At 34.7% G+C, this 10,152-nt stretch overlaps 1 long non-coding RNA gene across 1 annotated transcript in view; it reads right to left on the bottom strand.

Moving 5' to 3' along the window:
- Positions 1-2,014: 2,014 nt before the first annotated feature.
- The window catches only part of LOC115831795, an 85,131-nt gene continuing 76,993 nt past the window's right edge, over positions 2,015-10,152 (bottom strand). The window contains exons 3-4 of the long non-coding RNA XR_004027291.1: positions 3,904-3,965; positions 2,015-2,530 (exon numbers count right to left, since the gene is read on the bottom strand). This is a non-coding gene — a long non-coding RNA (uncharacterized LOC115831795). The remainder of the gene's footprint in view (positions 2,531-3,903; positions 3,966-10,152) is intronic.

Genomic DNA, 10,152 nt, shown 5'->3' with positions numbered 1-10,152 from the left:
TTAAAAAATGAAAATGATGCATTTAATTGCACATGTACAGCGAGTTAATTGTGCTCTAAGTAACGATGAAACCTTAATACCAGAGGTGGTGTACAAAAATATTTTACTCGTGCAAAATGAGGGGTTCTGTTATTTTAATATTAAAGAAAGTAGATGGCCAAATTGTTCATTGCTAACCCATGTTATATTCAGAATTCATGTTTTTGAGAAATGTATTACCAAGAAGTTTTATTTTCTTTCTAATATTAGCAGCAAGAACAATCTGGAATGTAGAATTATAAAGAACACAATTATTTTTCAGTTGCATACACGAAAAGCCTCTAGAGCCCCCAGTAGAAGGAAATGCCATAGGTCATTTTAACAATGCCATTTATAGCTATCTAGGTGAGTAAGTTACCAGAGGATGTGACAGGACATTTTAGTTTTCATTACGTAGTTTTCTCATTTATAAGGTTATGTCATTAGTTTCTAGATGTATGTAGACTGTGTAGGAAGAATATAAAAGGGTTGAAATGAATGGACTCTAAATTCTGACGTGTCTAAAATGTACTTTAGAATGGGTGAATGGCAAAGGTAGAGGGAAATGGAGGTCAAATGAATAATTAAATAGGGCTTTGATGGTTAACAGTATCTAGGTTATTACAATTTTGTTAAGCATTTGGAGTTGGGGAGGATTAAAAAACATTAATGGAAAAATCAAAAGGTACAATTAAAAGCAGTTCAAAACCCAAGTTTATTTTTTTAGAGCAAGCAAACTAGACTTTCAAAAGGTCAAAATAATTTTAAATTAGGAAAAAAAAAGTGTTAAAGGAAGAGAATAGGAAGCGAGCAGTCATCTGGAAGGTACCCTGACAAGCAAAAGATAGGTATATCCAGCTTCCATTTGGACATCTACCAGAAGGGGTACAAGTTTTGTATGATGAACATGCATTGTTACTCATTTAAACAGGCTAAGGCTAAGAAAACCCAGAGAAACAAAAACGTTCGGGATGGGGATGTGGATTGGGGTGTGTTAAGTTAAAAATTTCAGCCGGGCACGGTGGCTCACACCTGTAATCCCAGCACTTTGGGAGGCTGAGGCGGGTGGATCAAGGGGTCAGGAGTTCAAGACCAGCCTAGCCAAGATGGTGAAACCCCATCTCTACTAAAAATACAAAAAATTAGCCCAGCGCAGTGGCAGGCGCCTGTAATCCCAGCTACTTGGGAGGCTGAGGCAGGAGAATTGACTCGGAGGGTGGAGGTTGCAGTGAGCTGAGATCACGCCACTGCATTCCAGCCTGGGTGACAGAGACTCTGTCTCAAAAAAAAAAAAAAATTCATGAGTTAAAATGGAAGGAAGCTTTGGCAAAATCAAATACAAAATTAGATTCTTAATTGCCAGCTTCCTCTATCAAACTGAGGAAAAGATAGATTATACCATTAACATAAAAAATAGGCACAAGATGCATACACAAAAAACCTCATCCACTTAGAAATGAAGCATTTTGATATAAAGCCCCAGTAGAATTAATTCTTGTCTCCTGTGCAATTATAAAGCCACTTTCTAAAGAAAATTTGAATCATAAAACAAAATTACATTCACTATTAATAAATAAGAAAAAGAAACAATGTTTATTTTTAAGTTTAATAAGACATTTCAAATTTGCACGAAGGCAGGTTCACCCAGACAGTTTCCACATAAATCTGGTGTCAAATTTTCAGACCTGATAAAATGTTTATGAACCTTTCTTCATTACTGTGAAATGTACAAGGCTTAACTGTTTTCTTTTTAATCAGCAAAGTTAGAACAAGATATTTATCTACTTCTTCAGCATTTCAGTGTCATCAGAAGGTAATAAAAGAAAATGAAAATAAGAAAATGGAAAATAAAATTTACCATGAAATAGCAACACAAGCAAAATGTATACTTAATTTGGATTGTGTATGCCAAGTGATTTGTGTTTGTAACAGCGGTATGTGACTTGTGAAGACAGATTGTCAATAGTAGAATGGAAAATAACTAAATTCAAATGTTTCCCAAGGAGTTAGAGATAAGATATATGGTACATTAAATTAACTGCTGCATATAAAGAAGAATTGATGCACATAAAGCTGGAAACCAAATGATGCTACTTGACAAGGTCATTGACTAGATCTATGCAGATAGTACTCTGCATAACTTTACAGGATACCACTTAGGCCTCTTTATCCAGGTACTACAAAATAGTAGACTGTTAACTTTTTATTTCATAATTGTATTGGCTGAGCTAAATAGGTTAAATTCAAGATAGCTTAACCCCAAGTTGTCAGCTGGTTATTTGAACAAGTATTCCAGGGCTTTAGTTGAATTCAGGATGAAGTTTCCTCACATTACTTCACTTTTCATCTCTTGCCACAATATCCTAACCTCAGCTTCTGATGTGGCGGATAAGATGACCCCTCCACTCTCTCCAATCACAATTGCCATGCCCCCACCTGGTGTCTGGAGCACATACTCAGTGCATGGGAATCATCCCATTTCCAGCTTTCCACAAATTGAAACTAGTGTTGACTTTAAGGAAACAGAAGGTAGGTAAAATGATATGGGAGAATAGTAAGTTAAGCAAAAACTACTGCCAATTCCAGATCTGTCTTGGGATCTCTTACTGTACCAGTTCTTTGGTTTATATCAGTTCTATGTCACTTAGGGAAGATCACAGTATCCCTCCCATCCCTTAACATCTGAAACCACTTAGAGTCTGGAAGGTTTCCTTTCTCTTCTCTATCTCCCGTTTCCACCAAGACCCATAGAGCAACTTTACCCTCCAGCTTTTAAAAAAGCTTGCCAACTCAAGGTCTTAGTTGTCTAGGATGAATGACAGCAGGAACATCAAATCTCTTAGGGAACAATATCAGCAACCTAACTTATAAGGATGTGCTCTGGCCCCAGAGCTCCTAAAGAAAATTTTAAAATATTACAACGTAAGCACAGTGTGAAATATATCAGCCTTATTCACAGTCTCTTAATGTGGGTTTATGTGTTTATAATCACCGGTTTGTTTTTTAATCACCATATTTGTTAATGCAAAATTGTACAAAAGAACAGTCACTTTTATTATCTTTGGGTAGATTTGTACCTCTACTCTACTGAGTACATTATGGTGAATAATATTAACTTGAAAAAAGAAAAGGCCAGTTGTCCAAGTTAAGTCCCATTAGTTCAGGAGTCTATGAAGACCTAGAGGCTTAAATATCCTATTTCAACGTCATGAAGTTTAGGGAGAAAAATTATGTAGGCACAGGAAATAGAAAATAGAAGAAAACTCAATTTGCTCTTTGGGTACAAAAATCACACATATTTTTTCTATGCTTTATCAATTATCTAGAAGAGATTCACTTTCTAGCTGAAACAACAATTTATGAATCTCCCATCATAAATGTTAATTTCCAAAATAATACCTTCAACACTTGGCACTCACTAAACATCTGTTAAATGCAAATGCAGTATGTTTTTAAAGTAATGACTGTTAATGACCACATCTACTAAGTATCTGTTTAACTGAAGGAACATAATGTGGGTTGTGGGGAAATATGATTTGATTTATTTCATGATTATAATATCAAATATTACTTTCATGCAAGGATTAAAGAAATATTTCTGAATTTACTATTTTTGTTTTTAGTTTATTCTAATCTCTATCGTTAATGACTTCTTTATATTCACTTTGAGAGCTTGCACCATTAGACAATTAAGTGTCTTCATTGAATAAAGATGGTAGTTGCATACAGGAAAGAGAAGCATTTGTACCTCTTTTGTTACCGTATAGGAAAATCTGGCTCCATCCACAAGGCCTGCTTTATGGCTCTTCCGGGTTGTGGCAGCAATTTTTTCATAGCTCTTTATTAGAAATGATTGCATTGAGCTCTTTGTAGTTAAGTACTTACCTTCTTTGTTTTTGTAGCATCCAGGGTGAAGATAATATGTCGATGATGTTCAATGAATGCTTCTAGGAAAGTAAGAATAAGTGAATAAATGGTTGAATGGATAAAACCTTAATGAGGCAAAAAAAGATGCATTCAATTTTCAAGGAACAAGAGGTTAAGGTACAAAATTCTTTAACGTTTCACCTTTTATTCTTCCATTCCCCAGCACCACCAACCTATTTACAATGATTTAAAATTATGTTGTAATATTGTGATGAAACATTAGTTTCATCTTTTATCCTATGAGAAAATGTGTCTATGGAGTAACAAAGGCTTCTGAGGGAATGGACTGAACTGATAGCTTTTACAAGAAAAACATATAGATTTTTTCCTATAGTAGGCATCAAGGACTTGGCAGAACTAATACAAAAAGAAAAAATGAGTTTGAGCTTCTGTTTCTGTTTGTGAAATCCATATTTTATATTACAGTGATTGCCAGGAGAATTCAGAAAGGCTGAGATGTATTAAAAAATAATACATGTAACCTTCAGAAGAGTCCTTCTCTAAGAATCTTTTCTTCCACCCAAAGATATTATTAACTGTAGAGTTAATCTGAAATTGCAGAGATTTCAGTGAGAAAGATCATTGTCAACATTTCCATTGCAGAAATAATGTTTTATTTATCCAGATTTAATCACAACATTTTAAAGCCATATGATACATGAAAAGTAAGGATGGAGACTGGGTGGAGATTTGCTCTTTGAATATAATTTAGAGACCCCATTAGGGTAGATTTTGCCATACATGTCCCCAATCATATATATTGCATACCAGGCCCTTAATGCGATAAAATTCCTGAATGTTAATCATTATTATGTAGGTAACAAGACAATTCTTGTTATAAATGATATAAATAAGATATATCACTTGATATTGAATGTAAAATTTCTGGAGTGGTTGAAAGAGAAAATCCTGCAAAGTGAAAATGGCCATATGTAAATTGACGTTTAAAGGACTTGTGACCTCATCTGCCAAACCAGGACTTTAGCCCCGTGATGATACTGGGAATGCCCATATGGCAGGGTCTCAATGCATGCTGGGCATCTATGGTTTTCTTCTCACTTTGTTTTCTTGGTAAGGATCTTAGTTTCCTGCTGTTACCGTAACTACCCAGTGATAGAGCCAGCTGCTACTAATAAAAATCCCTCTTCAACCCATTAGGTATATGTTCTCCTAGACCTAAGTTTCCCCAAAGATAGGCTGTGTCTAGTATAAATAAAGAGAATATCTTCTCCTTAAGCTTTTTATTGTTTTAATTTAAAAAATTATTATAGTGGACATACAATAATTATACATATTTGTGGAGTACAGTGTGATATTTTGTTACATGTATACAATATGTAAAATCAAATCAGAGTATTTAGCATATCTATTGGCTCATAGATTTATTTCTTTGTGGTGAGAATATTCAAAATTCTCTCTTCTAGCTATTTTGAAATATACAATATAATATTGTTAACCCTAGTCAACCTACTCTGCAATAGAACACCAAACTTATTTTTCCTATCTGTAATGCTGTACTCATTGACCAATCTCTCCCTATTCTCTCATCTCTCCTGCTCTCCCCAGGTCCCAGTAGCTACTATTCTACTCCCTACTACTATGAGATCAACTTTTAGATACCACATATGAATGAGATCATCCAGTTTTGCTTTTTGTGCTTGGCTTATTTCACCTACTCTAATGTCCTTCAGGTTCACCCATGTTGCCACAAATGACAGGATTTCATTGTTTTCTATGGATGAATAGTATTCCATTGTATGAATATACCACATTTTCTTTATTCATTCATCTATTGATGGATACTTAACTTGATTCCATTTCTTGTCTATTGTGAAGAGTGTGGCAATAAACATGAGAGTGTAGATATCTCTTCAGCATACTGATTGCATTTCCTTTGGATATGAACCCAGTTGTGGGATTGCTAGAATATATGGTAGCTCTATTTATATATTTTGTGGAATCTACATACTGTTTTCCATAATGGCTGGACTAATTTATGTTCCCACCTGTGTATAAGTCCCTCTTTCTCCACATTCTTGCCAACATTTGTTATTTTATATGTTTTTGATAATAGCCATTCTATCAGGCTTGGGGTGATTTTTTTCTCTAAAGTTTTGATTTGTATTTTACTACTGATTAATACTGCTGAACATTTCTTAAGTCAGGCGCAGTGGCTCACGCCTGTAATCCCAGCACTTTGGGAGGCCGAGGAGGGTGGATCACGAGGTCAAGAGATGGAGACCATCCTGGCCAACACAGTGAAACCCCGTCTCTACTAAAAATACAAAAATTAACTGGGTGTGGGGACGCGCGCCTGTAGTCCCAGCTACTCAGGACGCTGAGGCAGGAGAATCGCTTGAACCAGGGAGGTGGAAGTTGCAGTGGGCTGAGATGGCGCCACTGCACTCTAGCCTGGTGACAGAGCAAGACTCCGTCTCAAATAAATAAATAAATTAATTAATTAAACAAAGCTGGACATTTCTTCATATACCTTATGGCCATTTGTAAGTCTCCTATTGAGAAATGTCTATTCAGGTCTTTTATCCATTTTTAAATTGGATTATTATTATATTTTTTTTTCCTGTTGAGTTTCTTATTATGAAGATTAACCCTTTGTCAGATACATAGTTTGTAGTTTTTTTTACCATTTTGTAAGTTGTCTTTTTACTCTATTGGTTATTTCCTTTGCTGTGCAAAAGCTTTTTGGTTTGATATAATTCTATTTCTCTACATTTGCTTTCATTGCTTGTGCTTTTATCTCATCCAAAATTCCTTGCCCAGACCAATAGGATAAAGTGTTTCCTCTATGTTTTCTTCTAATACTTGCATCATTTCAGGTCTTACATTTATATCTTTAATTCATTTTGAGTTGTCTTTTTTTTTTTTCTTGAGATGGAATCTTGCTCCATCGCCCAGGCTGGAGTGCAGTGGCGTGATCTTGGCTTCCTGCAGCCTCCATCTCCCAGGTTCCAGTGATTCTCCTGCCTCAGCCTCCTGGGTAGCTGGGATTACAGGCATGCAACAATATGCCTGGCTAATTTTTGTATTTTCAGTAGAGACGGGGTTTCACCATGTTGACCAGGCTGGTCTCAAACACCTGACCTCAGGTGATCTGCCACCTTCAGCCTCCCAAGGTGCTAGGATTACAGGCATGAGCCATGGTGCCTGGTCGAGTTGATTTTTTTAATATGATAAGAGATGAAAATCTAGCTTTATTCTTCTGATTCTTCTGCATGTGGATATCCAGCTTTCCCAACATGATTTATAGAAGAGATTGTCCTTTCTCCATTGTGCATGCTTGGCAACTTTGTCAAAAATCAGTTAGCTATAAGAGCATGGATTTATTTCTGTGTTCTCTATTCTCTTCCTTTGATCTATTTGTCTATTTTTATTGCTACTACCATGCTATTCTGTTTATTATTGCTTTGTAGTATATTTTGAAGTCAGGAAGTGTAATGCATCAAGCTTTGGTCTTTTTGCTCAAGATTGCTTTGGCTATTTGAGGTCTTTTGTGGTTCCATATAAATTTTAGTATTGTACTTTTTTATTTCTGTGGAAGAATATCATTGTTATTTTGATATTGCTTACACCAAATCTGCAGATCACTTTAGACATTTTAACAATATGAATTCTTCCAATCTATGAGCAAAATTGCCCTGTTTGCAGCTGACATGATCATGTGTATAGAAAACTCTAAATATTTCACTAAAAAAACTCTTGGAACTAATAATCAAATTCAGTAAAGTTTTAAGATACAAAATAAACATACAAAAAGCTATAGCATTTCTATACATTAATAGAAAACTATCTGAAAAATAAAAGAGGCTCATTTATAATAGCTACAAAAAATACTTAGAAATAAATTTAATCAAGCAGGTAAAAGATCTCTACACTGAAAACTATACCATTGATGAAAGAAATTGAAGAAGACACAAAGAAATGGAAATATATTCTATATTCAATCTCTCTTAAATTTAGCCTTTGTCACAAAGACATAAAAGTAATGCTGCTTATGACTCACAATTGAACTTTCAGTGAATCACATTTAATGAAAGGAGTTTCTCCATGTTCTTGCTATGGGTGGGTCTCCTTTAGGTCTCAGGCTCAGTTAAGAGGCTTATCAGAGTTCTAACCTCTAAGACATACATTCTGTAGTACTATGTATTTCTCTCCACCTTCTTTCAACCTTATTTTTCTTCCTTACTGTATGGTCAGTCATTCATCAGGGCCTAGAGTTATGCTATGTTAGTTATGCTATGTTTTCCAGTGCCCACAGTAAGGTTTAGGTTTCACTTTGAAACTTTCGCTATTAATATTTACATATTGACCTAGTAAATATGGTCTGGTCTATTTAATAGGAAACTAACATTTAGGCTGGGATTGGCTGGGAGAAATGAGTATATCAGACCTAGGGTACTATTATGATATAGTTATTTCCTCAAATTTTTGTCCAAAAATATAATTTTCTTTGTTTTCCACATAGAAGCCTTCTGATTGAATGTACATAGATCTGTATCAGTAAACCCAAGAAATAGAAGTATTATGCTTAATTGTTAATGTGTCAAGTGCTTATTCTTTCATATATTTAATGTGTTTTTCCTAATTTTATTAATAAACTATAGAAGATCTTGTCAAAATAAAAATAAATTTACTAGTCTGTGAAAAGAAAGGCCCAGGCCACATGCTTTGAGTGTTTTCCAGACCTCTCCTAAGGGGTCCTGAGTCCTCTAGTCTCTATTCTATTATGCATTAATTTTGTGGCCATTGTTGATCACACAATTGTTTTGACTCAGTGGCTTCATAGGTAAAATGAAGATACTCATGCAGTATAATCTGACCTGAATGATTATTAGAAATGTCTAAGATCATCACAGATAAACATAAGGTGTTACATAAATCTGAGATTTTGAATACTTCTCATTTTCCTAGGCAAGAAAGGACATTTTAAGACACTTATTGTTGTATATGCTTGTATATATGTAAAATGGGTTAATAGTAAAGAGACCCTAGAGTCATTGAAAGGCTTAGATGAGTTAGAACATAGACAGTGCTGAGAACAGTATTTAGTGCCCAGTACATGGTCAACAAACATTAGCTGTAATTACCAGGCCACATGTTTCACTCTGCGACCCCGCCCCAAGACAAGAGTTGACTGACTGAGATGTGGACATCTGAATAATGTGGACCATTCAAATCTCCATCTCTTTCTGTCTCTCTGTCTGTCTTTCCCTCTTTCTTTTGAATGTTCATATGCATATGGATGTGCTCACAAATTTCAACTTAGAGGAAGGGGAAAAGACGATGCTACGAATTGGGAGCTAACTTATGTCAGTAAAGGCCCAGTTGGAAGTTTCAGAAGTTCTGCTGTTGAGGTCTTGGGAGCTCCTATCACAATATCATCACAGTTTAATTTTTTCCTTGGCTTTAATGGTATTCCCCCAGCATGATTCAAATAAATTCTCAGTTTTGGGGATTGTGTGTTAGTTAGCTCGGTGAAACTGCTGTCCTTTGCAATTAAAAGAAACAATGCATACGGATTGTATGTGCTATTTAACTGATTCAGTAATTACTCTTTATAGTTTGGTGTACAAGATATAGTCATATGGCAGTACTTTTACCTCATGAGCTACTAATTAGTTCCATTTGGAATGCTTCAAAATACTTTTGAAATTGTCCAAGTTAGAAACATGTTCTAACAGTCATATTAATGAATATGGGAAAATACTTGTGTTCTAGAAAACCAGGCCAAGTAACATTTGTGAAATGTAGGAAAGAAACAAATAAGGGACCAGATCATAGATTTCTTCACTCATTATAAAGGCAATTTGATTAAATCTTAATAATTAGTAATTATTTTGTAAAATATCAAAATTGATTTCTAAATTGTAAAGTTTGAATTTGGAATTATGTTTTTGCATGGAAATTTAGATTTTTTTCCAGGACATAAGTGGCTATTTATAATTTTAATTAAAATTATTCATAAATTATTTTTATGAGTTATTTTGTATATTTTTTGCAGACATTTTCATTTTTGTCAAGTAGGATAATCGTGTCAAGTTGAAGTACTTAAAAATAAAGAAATAAACTCTATTATGGGTTAAGAAGACATTTTCTTCTCAGTGGCTGCATGTCTAGTTATTCTTTTTATAAAATACTCAAAACAAGGATTATGTGTGATTTCATCTGTGCCAATTCTAAATAGAAATA

The sequence above is a fragment of the Nomascus leucogenys genome, chromosome 20 (genome assembly GCF_006542625.1).
Source record: "Nomascus leucogenys isolate Asia chromosome 20, Asia_NLE_v1, whole genome shotgun sequence".
Taxonomy (NCBI): Eukaryota; Metazoa; Chordata; class Mammalia; order Primates; family Hylobatidae; genus Nomascus; species Nomascus leucogenys.
The sequence above is the reverse complement of the archived record's forward strand: the minus strand, read 5'-3'. Positions and strand labels throughout refer to the sequence as shown.